The sequence below is a fragment of the Crocuta crocuta genome, unplaced genomic scaffold, assembly GCF_008692635.1.
Source record: "Crocuta crocuta isolate KB4526 unplaced genomic scaffold, BGI_CrCroc_1.0 scaffold41, whole genome shotgun sequence".
Classification (NCBI taxonomy): Eukaryota; Metazoa; Chordata; class Mammalia; order Carnivora; family Hyaenidae; genus Crocuta; species Crocuta crocuta.
In genome coordinates this window covers 7,202,338-7,219,562 of record NW_027529428.1, presented here as the reverse complement: position 1 = coordinate 7,219,562, position 17,225 = coordinate 7,202,338, and positions in this window count along the sequence as shown.

Genomic DNA, 17,225 nt, shown 5'->3' with positions numbered 1-17,225 from the left:
GTCAGATTGTAAATGAAGTTTTTGACATGATATAACTTCAAAAGCAGCATGAATGTGTAGCTTTAAAATCTGAGTTACCCTTTGAAGAGCAGTTTAGAGTTTGCAAGCATTTTCACGTATCTGTGTTCTGTTTTCCCCTCCAGTGTATTTGGGGTAGCTCTGGGTGACTATAAGTTACATCAGGTACCAATGCATTTATTTATTTATTATTTAAAAAATTATGTTTTATTTATTTCTGAGAGAGAGAGAGAGAGGGAGAGAGAGAGAGAGACAGCATGAACAGGGGAGGGTCAGAGAGAGAGGGAGATACAGAATCTGAAACAGGCTCCAGGCTCTGAGCTAGCTGTCAGCACAGAGCCCGACACGGGGCTCGAACCTATGAACCATGAGATCATGATCTGAGCTGAAGTCAGACGCTTAACTGACTGAGCCACCCAGGCGCCCCGGTACCATGGCATTTAACACGTGAAAAGCAAGGCTGAGAAAAGTTAAACCACATATAAAGTGGCAGAGTGGAAACTGGTATTGACATGTTTCTTCAAATTCAATTGTTCCTATAACAGCAAAGTGATGGCAATAAGCTGTAATGGCATGCAGATCCAGAAAGGAAACATGACAGTGATAATAGGGATAGACATTAATGGAGTTTGGGTTATGTGTTTTACAAATCATATCTCATTTCATGCTAATAACAACTCTGTGAAGGAGAAAAACTTATCACCAATGATCAGACGGCAACTCTAAAATGTTAATTAATTTGCCCAAGGTCATAAAGCTAATCATTTTGCTTGTGTGATAGATTTTCAAATCTGAAACAATCAAAATGAAGCCTCCTTACAATTTAATAGAGATGCTGTTAAAAGCTACAAGTTTTAAACACTAAAGTACTAATCTATCTGAGATTTGAAAACCCATTCATTTAAAATAGATATTTGAAGTTTCAAATATGTTTCTGTATGCTTGATAGTTGCCATTTTTGACAGTCCAGGAAATGAAGGAAAAAGGGATGAATAACTTTCCAGAATTTTAGAAAAGAAACATCAAGAGGAGGCGGTTCTCAGTTATTCTCTTAGCCAATTCATATTTAAATTATTCCATTTTTCTGATTAGAAGTTACCATTAAAGCCTTCCTGACCTGCCAACCACTCATATCTATTACTTTGTCCTACAAAATTAGAAAACAGAACAAAAAGAAAGGAGAAAGTTAATATATCCTGTTACATGGGGCTATTGCTGCTTTGAACATTTTAAGACAGAATTTATGTGGAACCAGATTAATTTTAAGGAACTCCCTGTGGGTTCTGTTTGTTGTTTTGAATTGCTTTAATAGTAAACTTGCATTATTTATGTTTATTAATATTTAGAATGCACTCTGCGAGGATGATTTTCATCTGAGTTATAATTAGTCTCAGCTGATGAATGCAATAAAATGATTATAAACAACTTTGTGAGATCATTATCAGTATCGTGGGAGAAAATGTTAAAACACAGCTCTAACATTTTACCTTCAAAGATCCATTGAAATGAGCTTCAACCCATTTAAAATCTTACATAGACCATATTGAATTTGTTTTCTTCCTTATATTGAACTTTATGTACTGGCTCGTTCCTCCAAAATCCAACTCACATTTCTTCTGTGTAAAATCCTTAAGCATTGTGTTTGTTATTTAGTTCTCAATATAGATATATGTTCTTTATGAAATATTTAGAAAATGTACAGTGATAAAAAGAACTAAATAAATATCATGTATAAACTTATCATGCAGAGAAAACAATTACAGGCTTTAATTAGGACTTATGTTGATTTGCATGTTGGTGTGGTATACATATGGTATATGCCCTTTACAGAGTTAATACTTCATGTACAATATCCTATGAATTACTTTCACTTAACTAAATAATACTATAAAACTTAATTGTTTATTCAAGTTTATTCATTTCTTTAAATACTTTTTTATTTAAATTTTTTAATGTTTATTTATTTTTGAGAGAGAGAGAGACACAGAGTTGCAGTGAGAGAGGGACAGAGAGAGAGGGAGACACAGAATCGTGTCTGGTGCTCAGGCACCAGGCTCTGAGCTGTCAGCACAGAACTCATGTGGGGCTGGAACTCACGAACGACGAGATCATGACCTGAGCCAAAGTCGGATTTTTAACCAACTTAGCCACACAGGAACCCCTATTGTTTTTATTAATAATAAAAAAGTATGTACATCATTTGTGGGCATCTTTTAGTTTTGGTAAGTTGTATTCTTACTTTTTTTTGTTTGTTTGCTAAAAACCAAATAATTTTAGCCAACCAACAGAATTTATTTGGGATTATTTACATTTTGGGGCAATTTAATGATTTTTTTGTTGATACATTTCTGTAGCTAAGTAATAATTATGATCAAAGTAAATGGCATGGACATTAGGTCTGTGGAGATTTTTTTATACAAAATTATAATTTGTCTCTAAACGTTTTCTGGATATTGCAGGCCAATAAGTTCAACTTTATTTGATTTATATTATTATTTTGCCATGTATTGATTTCCTTCTTGATACACCCACTGTAACACATTGTTCTCTGTTTTCTCATCTTTAGTCAAATCTCTTTGCATTTACTTCAAGGCAAAGCCCTAGGACTCTTTTTCCCCCCTCTCTGTCTCTCTCTATTTCCTGAATCGAATGAATCCAGTAGTACTAGGGATTCAAAGAAAATCAGTATGCCTGTTTCTCCTACATTTATATCTTTGGCTTTCATCTCTCCATTTAGCCTCTCAAATCCAGAACGTGCTAGTTTGTTTTGAGTGATATATACATTCAAACGTATTATATATTATCTTATAATATATATCACATACACAATATATATATTATATATAACTATTGTTAAACAGAAAACCACAGGCCCAAATGGCATCACTTAGGCCAAGTCACCAAACCAGGGCTTAATACCTAATCTGGGGCACCTGGGTGGCTCAGCTGGTTAAGCGTCCAACTTCGGCTCAGGTCACGACCTCCAGGTTCATGGGTTTGAGCCCCAAGTCGGGCTCTGTGCTGCTGGCTAGCTTGGAACCTGGAACCTGTCTTCAGATTCCTTGTCTCCCTTTCTCTCTGACCCTACCCTGTTCATGCTGTCTCTCTCTCAGAAACAAATAAGACATAAAAAAAAAAAAACCCTAATCTACATGCATCTTCAAGCTCCCCAGAAATGTAACTTTTAACTGGTCCATTAGAAATTTTCTCACTAGCACCAGTGAGGAAATCTATCACATGGGGCCCTCTCCATTCCCCAAAGGAAGATGAGGTTATTTGCATGATAAAACCCACTGCTCTCCCCCCTAGGGGAAACTGACCTTGTTTGGAATAATCCCTTTTTTGTGACTAAGTTTCTTGACACACCCTCCTTCCTATAGAAACCTTCCATTTCATTCAAATCTTTGGAGGCTCCCCTCTATTGCTTGGTGGAATGCTACCTAACTCATGAATCATTTAAGAAAGCCAATTAGATCTCCAAATTTACTCGGATTTTTTTTAACGCTATACATACAATGCGTGTGTGTGTCTGTGTATATTTTGAATTCCCTCTCTCCTTTCCCTCCCTTCCTTTGTTTTGTGTTCACCAGTATCTGGTCTAGTGGTTTGTTTTGTTTTCCCAGTATCTATATTTGCCACTCCCTCTCCTGCCACTTTCCAGAATGATTCTGCATATCAGCTCTCACACTGAGGTGATCTTGAAGATTAGTAATTTGGTCAGCAAGTCACTTCCTGTATAGGGGGTTGCTTCTTCATCCATTACCTTCTCAGGTTCATAGCTTTCCATTAAATTGTAGCAGGGGCTAGCAGGAACCTGGCTTATTTAGCTTATTTCCTGGGGTGGGAAAGCGGTAGTCTAGTTCCACAGGTTGATTCTGGCCACCCCTCTCCTGCAGAATATTCTTCCTATATCACATGGCACAGTTCAATTTCAACCTTAGTCTCCTGCTTCTAGATCAAGAGCGAAGCCAGCCTGTAGCTTCAATCACATGCAGTGACGTGTACATAAATGCCTTGGCGACTATGTTCACCAGACCATGGACATGTACATACTATTTTAGATCCCAGTGTGTTTTGCGGTTTCACTTTTTTTTTTAACCCCCCTCTTCATCATCATCGTGATAACAAACTTAAGTTAAAATTTAAATCGAGATAGATGTTAAAAGTAACAGAGATGATTTTGCTGGTTGAAGCACCACAAGATAAAGCCAATTACGTGAATGGTGAAATATTATATACAAATGCAGAGTTCCATATTCAAGGTTTACATTTGAAATACTAGCTTCTCNGAGATGTGCATGGAGGAGGGCACTTGTTGGGATGAGCACTGGGTGTTATATGGAAACCAAGTTGACAATAAAGTATTTGTAAATAATTTCAAAAAATGAAATACTAGCTTCTCTTTATTTCAGTACCTAATTTATGTAAGCTTAGTCTTGTTAAAAGTGACTCCATTTTAAAAAAAAAAAAAAAGGCCTCATTTACTTCCATCCTTTGCTTGTGAACGCTAGGAGGATTTTGTGTTCTGAAGATACAGGTACTGATGTGGGAAACAAAGACAAAAGAAGTTTCCTTACAACTTACAGCCCACTTACAGGTTCCTAAGACAGACAGTGACCTTCGTCTAGGAGCTCAGCTGCCTCAAGGTTAAGACTTTGCTAGGGGCATAAGGCAACCTTAGCTTAACATTATGTCGACCTCCAGAATCCTGTAAATCTTCTTTAACATACAAAAATTCCTCTGGAAACTTCTTTTATCTCAAACCACCCCCTGCTTTCCCCATCAAGATATATGTTAGCAACCATCCTCCAAGCATATGGCCCACTGATATACATCTGAAGGGTCTCATGAGTAAGGTTTTATTAGACAGTAATAAATGGTCTTTTCCTAACAAAAGCTAGCCCCCTCAAGGTCCTGGAAACCTTGCTTCCAAGACTCCTTAAGAGACTTACACTATCCCTAGCCCCCTCCCAACTTGAAAGTATATAATTAGTCACTCCTCACAACCCCAGTGCAGCTCTTTCTGCCCACGGGTCCTGTCCCCGAGCTTTAATAAAACCACCTATTTGCACTGAGGATGTCTCAGAAATCCTTCTTTTTTAAATTTTGATTTTCATTTATTTCTTGTTTTTATTTTTAGAGCGAAGGAGAGTGCAAGCAGGGGAGAAGATCAGAGGGAGAGAGAGAATCTTAAGCAGGCTCCATGCTCCCCAAGGAACCCACCACGAGGCTTGATTCCACGAATCGTGAAATCATGACCTGAGCCGAAATCCAGAGTTGGACACTCAACCGACAAAGCCACCCAGCCACCCCTCAAGAATTCTTTCTTGACGATTTGTTCCGAATCCCAACATTTTCATTATCATGTACCACGTTGGGTGGTCAAAAGAAAAGTTAGATCAGACCTCACCTATGAATTTAAGATAATTGGTTTTCAATTCTGTATACTTTATTCCACACACAGTGTCACTGAGTTATGGCTCCCAATGCAATCTCTTGTCTATTTATTACCAGATAGTCCCATCTAGCTTGACATTTCACATACTGAAATCACCGAAGTATAACTGTATGTATGTTTCTAAGAGAAAAAAATCAAAACAGCTTTTATTTTCCTGACCAGGCAGGATCAAGCAATTTTGGTGAGTCAAATATGTTGATTATAAAAATGTAAAGTCTAGACCAAATGTATCCTTGCAGAAAGAGATATCTCTACTTTTTCCAGGATCTAACAATGAAAAACGTTCAAGTTCTTACTTAGCTTCTTAATATATAATGGTTACATACTTAGTATGACCCAGCATGCCATTAACCATGGTAGAATTGATAACGTAGCCTTAATGTGACACCAGAAGTACCTTAAGTGAGGAGTTTGTGGTTTAATTGTAGAAGACAAGATTTTAATAGGGTTAGGAATGACACTGTTATAGAGGCAGGAAGTCAGCATGAAATCAAAACTGAGTTTCTCCTTTTGAAAAAGTTGTTTTTGTTCTTCTGCCTATAATCGGTATATATCAAAGTAATAGAAAGAGTAAAACATGTGTCCAGAATCATGGCAGAGACTAAAGAATTGGTAATAGATTACACAGAAGAGTAAGTGGCATCTCCAACCTCTTGCAGTGGGCTCAGAAAGAAACAAATCAACTCATATTCGGTCAGTGTGACCAAGGTAAAAATAGGTGAAAACAAAAGAAATCTGGTGGAGTTAGGGATTGGTTCATCAGTTTCATTTTTCACCAAATGATTTACTGTTACAGTCTCTTTTCTGTTAATTAGGCTTCATAATAAAACTCTGTGATAATAATGTTTGTTAAATACTATGACTAGGCACTATATACTTGATTCAGTAAGATAGTGTTATTTTTTAAAGTTTATTTTTGAGAGAGAGAGAGAGAGTGTGTGTGCAACCAGAGAAGGAGCAGACAGAGAGGGAGACACAGATTCCAAAGCAGGCTCACAAATGGAGAGATCATGATCTGAGCTGAAATCAGACGCTTAACTGACTGAGCCACCTAGGAGCCCCAGAGATCGTGTGTTTTATGGGGATCGTAACCAAGGGCCTTTTTTCCAGCAATAGTCAGCATGGAAGTTATGAATTCAGTTGATCCTGAGCTTCATAACTTGTAGATCATTGTGTACTTACAAAAGATTTGGAATTTAAATTAGCTTCAAAAAATAAACACGATTTCAAGTATTATACCTACAGAATGGTTATATCCAAAGTGCTTTAAAAAAGATTTTTGTTCTGCTTTCAAATGAACATATACATGAAAAATTATTTAAATTCTACCAACATTCCAATAAATATATCAAGGTACACTTTTTGTCTGAAGACCACCACTGCAGCTTAAAATAATGTTTCTTCCACTGCATCCTTCTGAATTTTTTCATTTATTGTATGTTTTATTAATTTGGTATTTACCCTGTACCACATTATATTACTAGTTATCCTGGATCTTGCCTTTTGTTCAATTTAATTGTAAGCTTCATTAGGGCAGAGTGTATGGTTTATTTCAATTTGTGTCTCTAACTTTCAATGTAGTATATTCATATGACCAGTGCTAGGTGCTCAGTAAATGGTACTTAAAGTATACAATATTTCATTAATATTTTATTACATCCAGCATTATTTAAATTTGATGACTTGATCTAATGACTAAAAAACTGCTTCCTCTGTTCATCTGGATAATGTGTGAAATAAAATTTAAATATATACAGAGCCTAGATATACATGCATTGTAACCTAAATGGGGTTGGTTTCAACTGTTTGAAAATGGCAAGGTTCCCAATCCACAAAGACACATTTGAACTTGGTTTTATATTGAGATATTACTTACTTACATCAATTTCAATTTAAAATCCAGAATTATCTGTATCTTTAAATTGTACTCGTTTTGAAATATAAGGGATGATACATTGCCTNAAAAAAAAAAAAAAAAAGGTAGAAGCCCTGTTCTCTTTAACAAACTGATCTCCAATTCAATTAGCTTCCCAGATGTCTCCTTCTGTGGATATTCACTTCAGTCCTTTGGAGAAGAAGTATAAAGTCATTGCCAGTAATGCCATAAAAATACATTTTCTCCAACCAAACTCATCCCCCCCCCCCAAATTCCCCAAGCTTTGAGTAAAGAAGATAAGCTTCAGAAGATGAGTTTCTAGAGAGTATCTAATGATTGTGCATTAATGTCCTTTCTTTTTCTACAATCACTCTTGAATCTGAATTGTCACAAATATCCAGTGCTTCTTTTCCCTTTAGATTTCCTGCTCACATATTCACAAAAAACTCATTTCCTTCATTTCCATGAGCATCTATCAAGCAGACTGACCTCCTAAAAGATTTAATGAAATATTAGCTATAAACAATCATAACAGACAGCATTTCTCAGTCCTTGTTAAATGTGCTATAACCACATGATTAAGTCTGGCCAGTGGGATAGAAGTAGAGGTGTTTTATGTGTCTTATGTAAAGTGTTCCTAAGGATGAGGGTGAGGTGGAGAGCTGTTCTTCCTTTTTAGTTTCCTTCTTCATTCTGGCCAAAATGCTGTTTTCATGGGTAAAGCTTCAGCCAGGCGTCACATACTGAGAATAATAGAGCAGCAAGTCCTTTACGCGTGATAGAAGATAGAAGATAGAGATCTTTTATGCGAGATAGAAGGGAACATCTATCTTAAGTTATTGCAACATTAGACTTTCTGAAATCCATACATGAACTTGACCTGAATAATACAGCTGAATACACTCCTGTATTCTCAATGCCAAAATATACTGATTCCTCAATAAATATTCGTCATATAATGCTACATTATTTTATTGGGTTAACTAACTGTGTTTTAGTACCGTTTTTAGGAAGCTGTTAACTGAAAATTCTTAATTGTAATTTCACTCTTTCTTTTTCTACCTTCTTATTATCTAGAAAAGACATCTTATATCTAGAGAAGACATTACACTACCCAGAGAACACTAAGATAATAAATAGGGTTCATCACTCCTTTCTTACTGCAAGCCCTCTTATTTTTTGACCTGGAACTGGTTATCATAAAAAGAGAAATGTCCAGGTATAAAGAAGATATTATTCATGCCACAACAGTACAGTTAGAGCGTAGGGCTATACATTTATAGTTCATGTTCTTATTTCCACAATTTATCATTAGAACTATTCTCAAGACTTTTCATATTCTTAACACACTAAAACTATTATGTGTAGTTATATATATAGTGTCTGGAATAAATATTATATAATTTTAAAATTATATATGATATAATTATACTTATGGAATATATATACATAATTCAGTCATTCTTGGCTGGGAGTAGGTGTATGTTAAATCATTTTGAGGGAATTACCTCGTGAATGTCCTGGACATCTTCTACTTTCCCATAGTTCTTATACAATTCTAGAAGAGACTATCAAGCCCCTTCAATGGTGGCATCAATAATCTGTCCCTAATTAAAAAAAAAAAAAATTCTGCACTGGGCTTGGGAATTGAGAATCACTTCTGCTTAGCCTTGTAAAAGTATGCATAGGTAACATTAATCTAAGAGGAAAGGCATACAAAATACATTGTGTATTCTGAATGCAAGAAAAGCAGACCTTAAGGACTACCTGATACACAAAGTATAGTGATCACATTTGATACATAACAAATGGATGAATTTAGATGAGTTTAGCTATCCAAGTAAAGTTTACAGAGACACAACATGAAAAGTCAATACCAATATAAAATATGTTAGAATTTTGTTTTCTTTTATGTTAAGACATAGTTGTTTGATTATTTTAAAAAGAGATAAAACAAGCATCATAAACTAAAACACAGTGTCCTGAACAACCAGAAGAAAAGTAAAATAAAATAAAATAAAATAAAATAAAATAAAATAAAATAAAATAAATAACCTCAGCAATGTAAGACAATTTACCAGTACTAAAATAAAGGCCTCCCAAGCTTTGGCCTCCAATGAATGGAATGTTCTTGGCTGTTTTGAGAAAGGATTTTGACCACTTTGTTTCTGTTTCTTCTCTCCTTCCCCAGGCCAGTCAAAGCCACATAAGCCCCTTAAGCATCTGGCAGGCAGGTTTCCAGAACTGCTTTATCTGGATTTAGCATCACTTCATGAACTGGTCAATGGGATCCACACACAACCCCGAAGTTCCATCAGAATAGCGCAACATTTCCTTGAAAATGTCAAACAAACTGCTCTTGGCATTACTTTGCCTCAGGAACCTCAACTTACCTCCCTAAAGATGAGGAAAAAAAGAAGGATTAAATGAATCCACTCAAGAACAGAGATTCTATGAACAGATTATAAACTAAAACCTAAGATTTCAGGCTAAGTACTTTCACTAAGTATCTCATATTTTGGGAAAATGCTAATATTTACTCCCTAATATGTAAAAGTTATATTTTATTTGAACTTACAAGTTTTAGGAAATAAAGCTAATATTAAATGAAAATACAAAAATATCCAAAAAATAAGAGATTTACTTTTGACACATGTGCCTCTTTTAATGAAATTGATTATAGAGCTGTAAGAGGACCTGCCTTTAGAAAAATAATCACTTAAAGCAGAGAATGACTTTTTTTTTTTTAGAGTTTAAAAATGTCCCCTTTTCTTTTCCTAGTTCCTTTTTCCTTTAGTTGTCATCGGGATAAAGGCTCCAAACCTCATAAAGGGAGTCTTTCTGGCTTCTGAGTTTAGTCAGAGTATTAGCCTTATTCTTTCCTTATGCAGTGTTTCCCTTTGGTTCTGATGATTCAGACCATGGCTGTTTTCAGTGCTAAGGTTTTTGTTAGTTTGTTTTAAATCTCTCATTATATTAGGCCCTTTTGCACATTCACTCAAAGAGCTCATTGTAAGCTCAAATACTCTTATAGATTCCTTTCTAGTAATATATAGCACTAAGCTAATATAAAACAGGAATTAGAAAGGGAGAGACAGAGAGATGGAGAGAGGGAGAGGGAATGGGAGGCGGGGGAGAGAGAGAGGAGAGAGAAAATTGGCTCACAAAATTATGGAGGCTGAAAAGTCCCAAGATCTGCAGTTGGCAAGCTGGTGTTGAGCTGGTGGTATAAGTTCCAGATTGAGGGAAGGAAAAGACTTAAACCCAAACTCAAATAGTCAGGCAAGCCAAGTTTCCTCTCACTCAGCCTTTTCATTCTATTTGGATCTTTGGCTGATTAGACGAGGCTCACCAACATTAGGGAGAGCAATCTGACTAGTCTAGGATCTCATCCAGAAATACCCGCACAGACACACTCGGAATAATATTTGACCAAATCTCAACATTCTATGGCCCAGCCAAGTTGACACATAAAATTAACCGTTACAAACTGCCTGATGGTATGCATATCAGATGATTAGGTTAACTCAGTTAATTTATGCATTTGAGTCAGAATTCAAGGTTAATAAGAAAGGTATCTTTATCAAAAATTGTCATCCTGGTTGACTGAAGTGACCAAAATTTCATCATCATGGATTCCTTTCCATTGTGTTATACATCATCTATGGTTTAAAAAATCTAAATGCCTCTGGGTCATACACATTTGCTTGAAAAATAGATTTCACTCTGAACTATTCTCCTTACTGACAGTTGCAAGTAGTAATAAAAATAGCATTTGTTGGTTGGTGGACACCATATTAAGTGTTTTCATGAATCATCTCAGTGAACCTTCATTAAAATCTAGTGCTAGAAGGCAGGCACTATCACCATAACCAATTTACAGAGAAGGAAACTAGAGCTTAGCAATATTAAATAACTTATCCAAGTTTCTATGGCAAGTAGTGATAGAGCTGAAACTTAAACTCAGGACTATTTGACCCCATGATTCTAGATCTTAGCCACTGAATGGAACTAACCCTTTGCTAAATTCGTTACGTGGAAAAGCATAGTTCTCTTGTCCCAAACAAGTCAGAAAGGTTGTGAACTAAGGAGCATTCCCAGGCAGCAACAGGTATAAATGGTGTGAAATCCAATTGGTAGGACTTGGGACTCTAACTGAAAAGAAAGAACCATCTTGATTCTTTAAAAAATAAATAAGCAAACAAACAAACATTTTCCAAAAAAATGTTTCTTGGTTGTGTGTCTTTGGGAAATTTACCAAACTTCAATGATCTTCATTATCTATTGTTTATAAAATGGATAACTATCTCCATTATATAAAATACACTTTCCTAGAATCTAATGCAGCAATATATTAAAACGAGTTATGACTGATGTTTTTACTAAAATCAAATTTATAAAGGAAGAGCAAGATAACATGTTTATTTGTTTAGAAGAATACAGATGTGATTTACATACTTCTGTTGTGCATTAGAAACTAAGGTGAAAATAGGTCAGAAGGAAACAGAAATGGAAGAAACTACTGTAGAGTGTTGGCCAACGATACAAAGGAGATGGTGAGAGAATTAGCCTTCCTGGAGGAAGAAAGGTTTTCATTAGAGAGAAGTGAAAGATGATGTGGGAAAAGTGAGTAAGGGACACATTTTGGAAGGCTACCTGTGCTAAGTTAAATGACCTGGTTTCTTCCTATAGTTTAGATTATGAGATTCCTGAAAACTATCTCAACAGAAGATGAGATGTAAAACTGAGGATTTTCATGTCATAGTAATGTGCAGGTTGATTAGATTTTAGGAATAAGAATATAGTATGAGATGCAGACATGAAGTGAGAAATCAGAGTGAGAATGGTAATTCTGAGATCAGGAAGTAAGAAATTATTATTTTTTTTTTTTAAGTGGGGAAAAAGATGGACAGGGCTTGAGTGATCAGATGTAAAAAAAGACTGTTCATATTTTTTAGTCTTAGATAACTGGTGACTAGTGATTATTAGTAGTAGAAATTATGAGGAGAACAGTTTGTTCTGTTTTGATGGAGAAAGATACTAAATCCTGAATATGAGCCAGTGGTGGGGACAGTTATTGGAAATGTTCAAAATGGTGGGGAAAGTTGGAAGTGGAACTTGGGAGAGAAATTACAATGTGTTTGCTTGGTAATTATGGAGAAGTGACCCTTAAAGTCAAGGAAAGGAATCTGTTGAGAAAAGACATTTAAGAGAGAACAAAAAGCAAAAATCTAGACATAGTCAAACCATGTTTCTTTTCTGTGTTGCAAAGAGTTAAAACTTTTTGACATATGGGCAAATGTTCTTCCTAGATGAAGAGCATCTGGTCAATTTAAAACCTTTCCTGCAACTACATGTTAGTCTTTTCAAATACATGCAATGTAGATTTTTCAATGTATTACAAAGAAAGTTGACCTTTCAGACAAATCAATATTAAGTCATTTGTTTCAAAGGATCACTCATTTTCTATTAAAAGCAATTTTGTTTTGTTTTGTTTTTCAAATATAAAACATGGCATCATTAAAATATTGAAAATTAAATATTTCAAATCAGTTTCATAAAAAAAGCATCATCTTTCTTTGCTTTAAAATATGGAGGTGGCTTTAATGTTAGCATATTTTCCTCCATGAGGACTTTCATCCTATTTTAAACTAGTCAAAGAACTAGTCAAGGAAGTAATCACTGAAAATATACTGGAAAATTGCTTTATGTATTTGTTTGTTTATTTATTTTTACCAAAATTATCTTTTCTCTGCTTATATCTCACAGTCACCTAAGTGATTAGCTAGTATTTGCAAGGCAAGGAAACAAACATTAGCAGGATGGCTTTGCAAATGATAAAATAATTTTGGAGATTGGGAGTCCAGCTTATATTACATCATTGGGGATTATGAATTCGGAAGTTGGGGCACATGGGTGGCTCAGTTGGTTAAGCGTCCGACTTTGGCTCAGGTCATGATCTCACGGTTGTGGGTTCGAGCCCCGCTTTGGGCTCTGTGCTGACAGTTAGCTCGGCCTGGGGCCTATTACAGATTCTGTGTCTCCCTCTCTCTGATCTTTCACTCACTCTGTCTCTCTCTCTCAGAAATAAATTAAAAACAAAAACATTTAAAATTTTTAGAAATAAATAAAACATTAAAAAGTTAAAAAAATAATTCTGAAGTATATTTTTAACTTTTAGATAGAAAAAAGAAAAAAGAAAAACAAAACACTGTTCTTCAAAACAGAGATAACAACTGAATCAGGAAATCATGAGAGTCTCATTATTCTCTAAAAGAAGCCAGGAACAAAATATCTAGGCACAAATAAATATTTATTTTATGCCTATAAATTGTTTAAAGTGGTCAACCATGACCCTGCAGCAATGCAGCAGCAACCAGTCAATGAACATTCCAGATTTGGGCAAAAGAGTGAGTGGTTCACTTTTTGCAGTCAGCAAAAAAAATCAGAGTTTGCCAAATTTAGGCCAAGTCTCCAATTCAGGCTTCTACGTATTTGAGGGGTTCTGACACTTTGACTAACATGGATAGGCCACATATTTTTGCAAAGCTCTGTCCAAGTTGAAGAGTAAGAAGATAATATAGACAAGCCCCCTGAGGTACAAGAGTAAAAAGATTAGTGTGGACTAAGAAACACTATCCACAACCAATGACTTTCCAGATCCTTCTCAACCCACTTTGCATCAATGCAATCTTTAATTAGAACTGAGTAGGATGAGGAAAGTATTTATCAGAATCCAAGGGAGTTCTCTCACACAATAAAGCAGCCAGAAGAGAAAATTGACCACATTCCCCAAGGCACTATAGGTCAGGAGCTCAGGCCTTCGAAATGGTTAAGTAGAGGGTGAGCAGTACATGGGATGAGGTTGAGCAAAGTGGGAGTTTTTAACAACATAGACTAAATAACATTAAGAGATTAAAAGAAGGGTGAGTGTGTGTGTGTGTGTGTGTGTGTGTGTGTGTGTGTTGGGGCAAACAAGTGCAGCAGATACTACAAGTGTAGGAACTTGGAAATACTGTCTATGAGTTTTGTTGGTTTTGTTTTAAATTAAGATTTTATNGCTTAACCGACTAAGCCACCCAGGCGCCCCTAAGATTTTATTTTTAAAAGACATTTTAGGTTCACAGCAAAACTGTGGATATTTCTACAGCACAGATATTTCCAATATACTCCCTATCCCCATAAATGCATAGCTGCCCCCCCTTATCAGTACCTCCCACCAGAGGGGTGCAGTTGTTACAATTAATGAACCTAAATGGACACAGCATATCGCTCTAAGCCCATAGTTTACATTAAGGTTCATTTTTGATGTTGTGATTTTATAGGTTTGAAAAAAATGTATAATGGCATGTATCCATCATTGTGGTATCATACAGTTTATTTTAACTGCTCTAAAAGTCCTCTGTGCTCTGCCTAGTCATCCCCAATCAAATTCCTGAAAGTTATTGATCTTTTTATGGTCTCCTTAGTTTTGTCTTTTCCAGAATGTCATATAGTGAGAATCACATAATATGCAGCTTTTTCAAATTGGCATTTTCACTTAGTAATATGAATATAAGACTTCTCATGTTTTTTCATAGCTTGACAGCTCATTTCTTTTCAGTGCTGAACAGAAATTTTATTGTCTGCATGCACCATAGTTCATTTATTCATTCACCTACTGAAGAATATCTTGGTTGTTTCCAAGTTTGGGCAATTATGAATAAAGCCACTATAAACATCTATGTGCAGACTTTTGTGCGGACATAAATTTTCACCTCCTTTGGGTAAGTATCAAGGAGTGCAATTGCTGCATCATACGGCAAGAATACGTTTAGTTTCATAAGAAACCACCAGACTCTCTGCCTCAATAAATACTTGCACAAGCATCCCTTTCTCAGACTCTGAGTGATGTCTAAGATACTGCCTCCAATCTACTCATGAGAAAACTTCAATAAAATCAAATAATAAAATTCCAGAACTTTGGGGGATATCAGACTTCTATTTCTCCCAAATAAGCCACTTTACTAGTACTTAAGACAACTGAATTTTTACTCAAAGGCTAAAGTATTACTCTATCTTATTAATCAGTAATGGCTCTCTTTGTAATATTTTGAATAAAAACAATATCCCTAAAGTGGTCTTCATTTCTGCCACTGACCACAAAAACTGCTATCCATTTAGTGGACTCAATCCATCATCTCTATATCCAGGTGACACTCTATTTTCTCTACAGAATAATCGAATGAGGAAAAACAAAATAATAAGTATAGAAAATTAGTAAAACACTGTTAATTTGTCAACTTAACACAAAAATACACTTTCCAGAATTCAAATTCCCTAGTTAGTGTTGGTTACAAAAAAACATTTCAGAATCACAGGAGTGAAGCAGAAGCCACATTTCTTGGGCTTTGGTTGATGAAAGACACCAGGCACTGTGGCAGCTAATGCATATTGTCACAGATTTGATACCTCTTTTTTCTGGTGTGATGCAGCTTCGAGAACCACATCTTCTCCAGTTCTCACCAGATCTACCTTTACCTGACCAGAAGTCAAGAGTCAAAGGCTCAACCGACGCAACTAACCAGGTGCCTATGGGATCTTACTTCAAAAAACACAGGAGGGGAGGGGCATTAGAATAATTTCAACAAAGGAACAGCGTGACCAAATACCATATTCTTACAAGGAAAAACAACATACGAATTATTATAAAATATATAAATTAAATATTGGTACCTGAGAAACAATCTAAGAAATGACACCTCTGTCTTTAAACAGTCCTGGATTGGATATGAGGAGACTACTTTTCTTGTGCATCGTGTAACTATTTATTTGTGTGGCATTGGATTTAATCCATGTAACAAACAGGATGTGTGTTTGCAATAAAAAAATAAGTTTTATTAAAGGAAATCAGTTTCTTCCCCACTGCACTCTAGCCATGTGTTGAGGCTTCTGATATTTTTTATATCTTTTCCAGCTTATTTTAAAATTAAATCAAATGTATCTGTAATTGTAATTTGGTGATTCATTTCTAATAGGCCTACCCAGGAAGAGGCAGGTAATAACTTTCCTAAATGAACACAATGATTTCTACCCACTGTCTCTATTTCCTTGGTTTGCCTTAACCTCCCATTGAACTACCCCCAGCAAGTCTCCACTGAGACCAAAGCCCCAAAATTCTGAACCATTAGGAAGCTGATAATTTTCTGAGCATATAAAACATGTTTTTAAGACTGTAACAACAGTCTCTTTATTTTTTAGTTCCAAATTGAGATTTTGAGGAGAGTTAGAAAAATCTCTAACCTAAGGCTCATTTTGTAAACTTCTGGCATTTCATCCATTGTTGTTATTTATTTGACTTTGACTGCAAAGTTGAGAAAGGTTTCAATCTCAGGTTATAATAAATGATATTTTAATGTTGAAAAATAGATCATTACATAGAGCAAAGTAGAGCCATAATGTGATAAGGCTGTTACTTTAACACATTAACCAGTGACAATAAATTGATAGAAATAGTGACCTTTTCAAGCTCTTCACTTTAAAAAGGTTTCTCTGATTGCAGTGTTTTTATTGTTTAATACTCTAAAATAATTCCATTCTTTGTTGATAATTAGAATTGTTTTAATTGTAGGCCCAGCCAATTGTAAAAAAATTGCTTTTACAATACAATTAAAATTCCATGTTGAACAGTTACAAGTGTGCCAAGTTCCTCCCTAAATGCTAAGAACATAAAGTAAATAATAGAGATTTAAGCATTTGCTTAGTGCCAGTAGCTTTCCTAGGTGCTAATCAATCCATTCAAAATGCAAAATCCTTGAGGGACCCAACAGTAGCTGTCATTTCCTACTATTCCTAGTAGGACTTAACCTCATCACTTAGATATAGTAACTACCT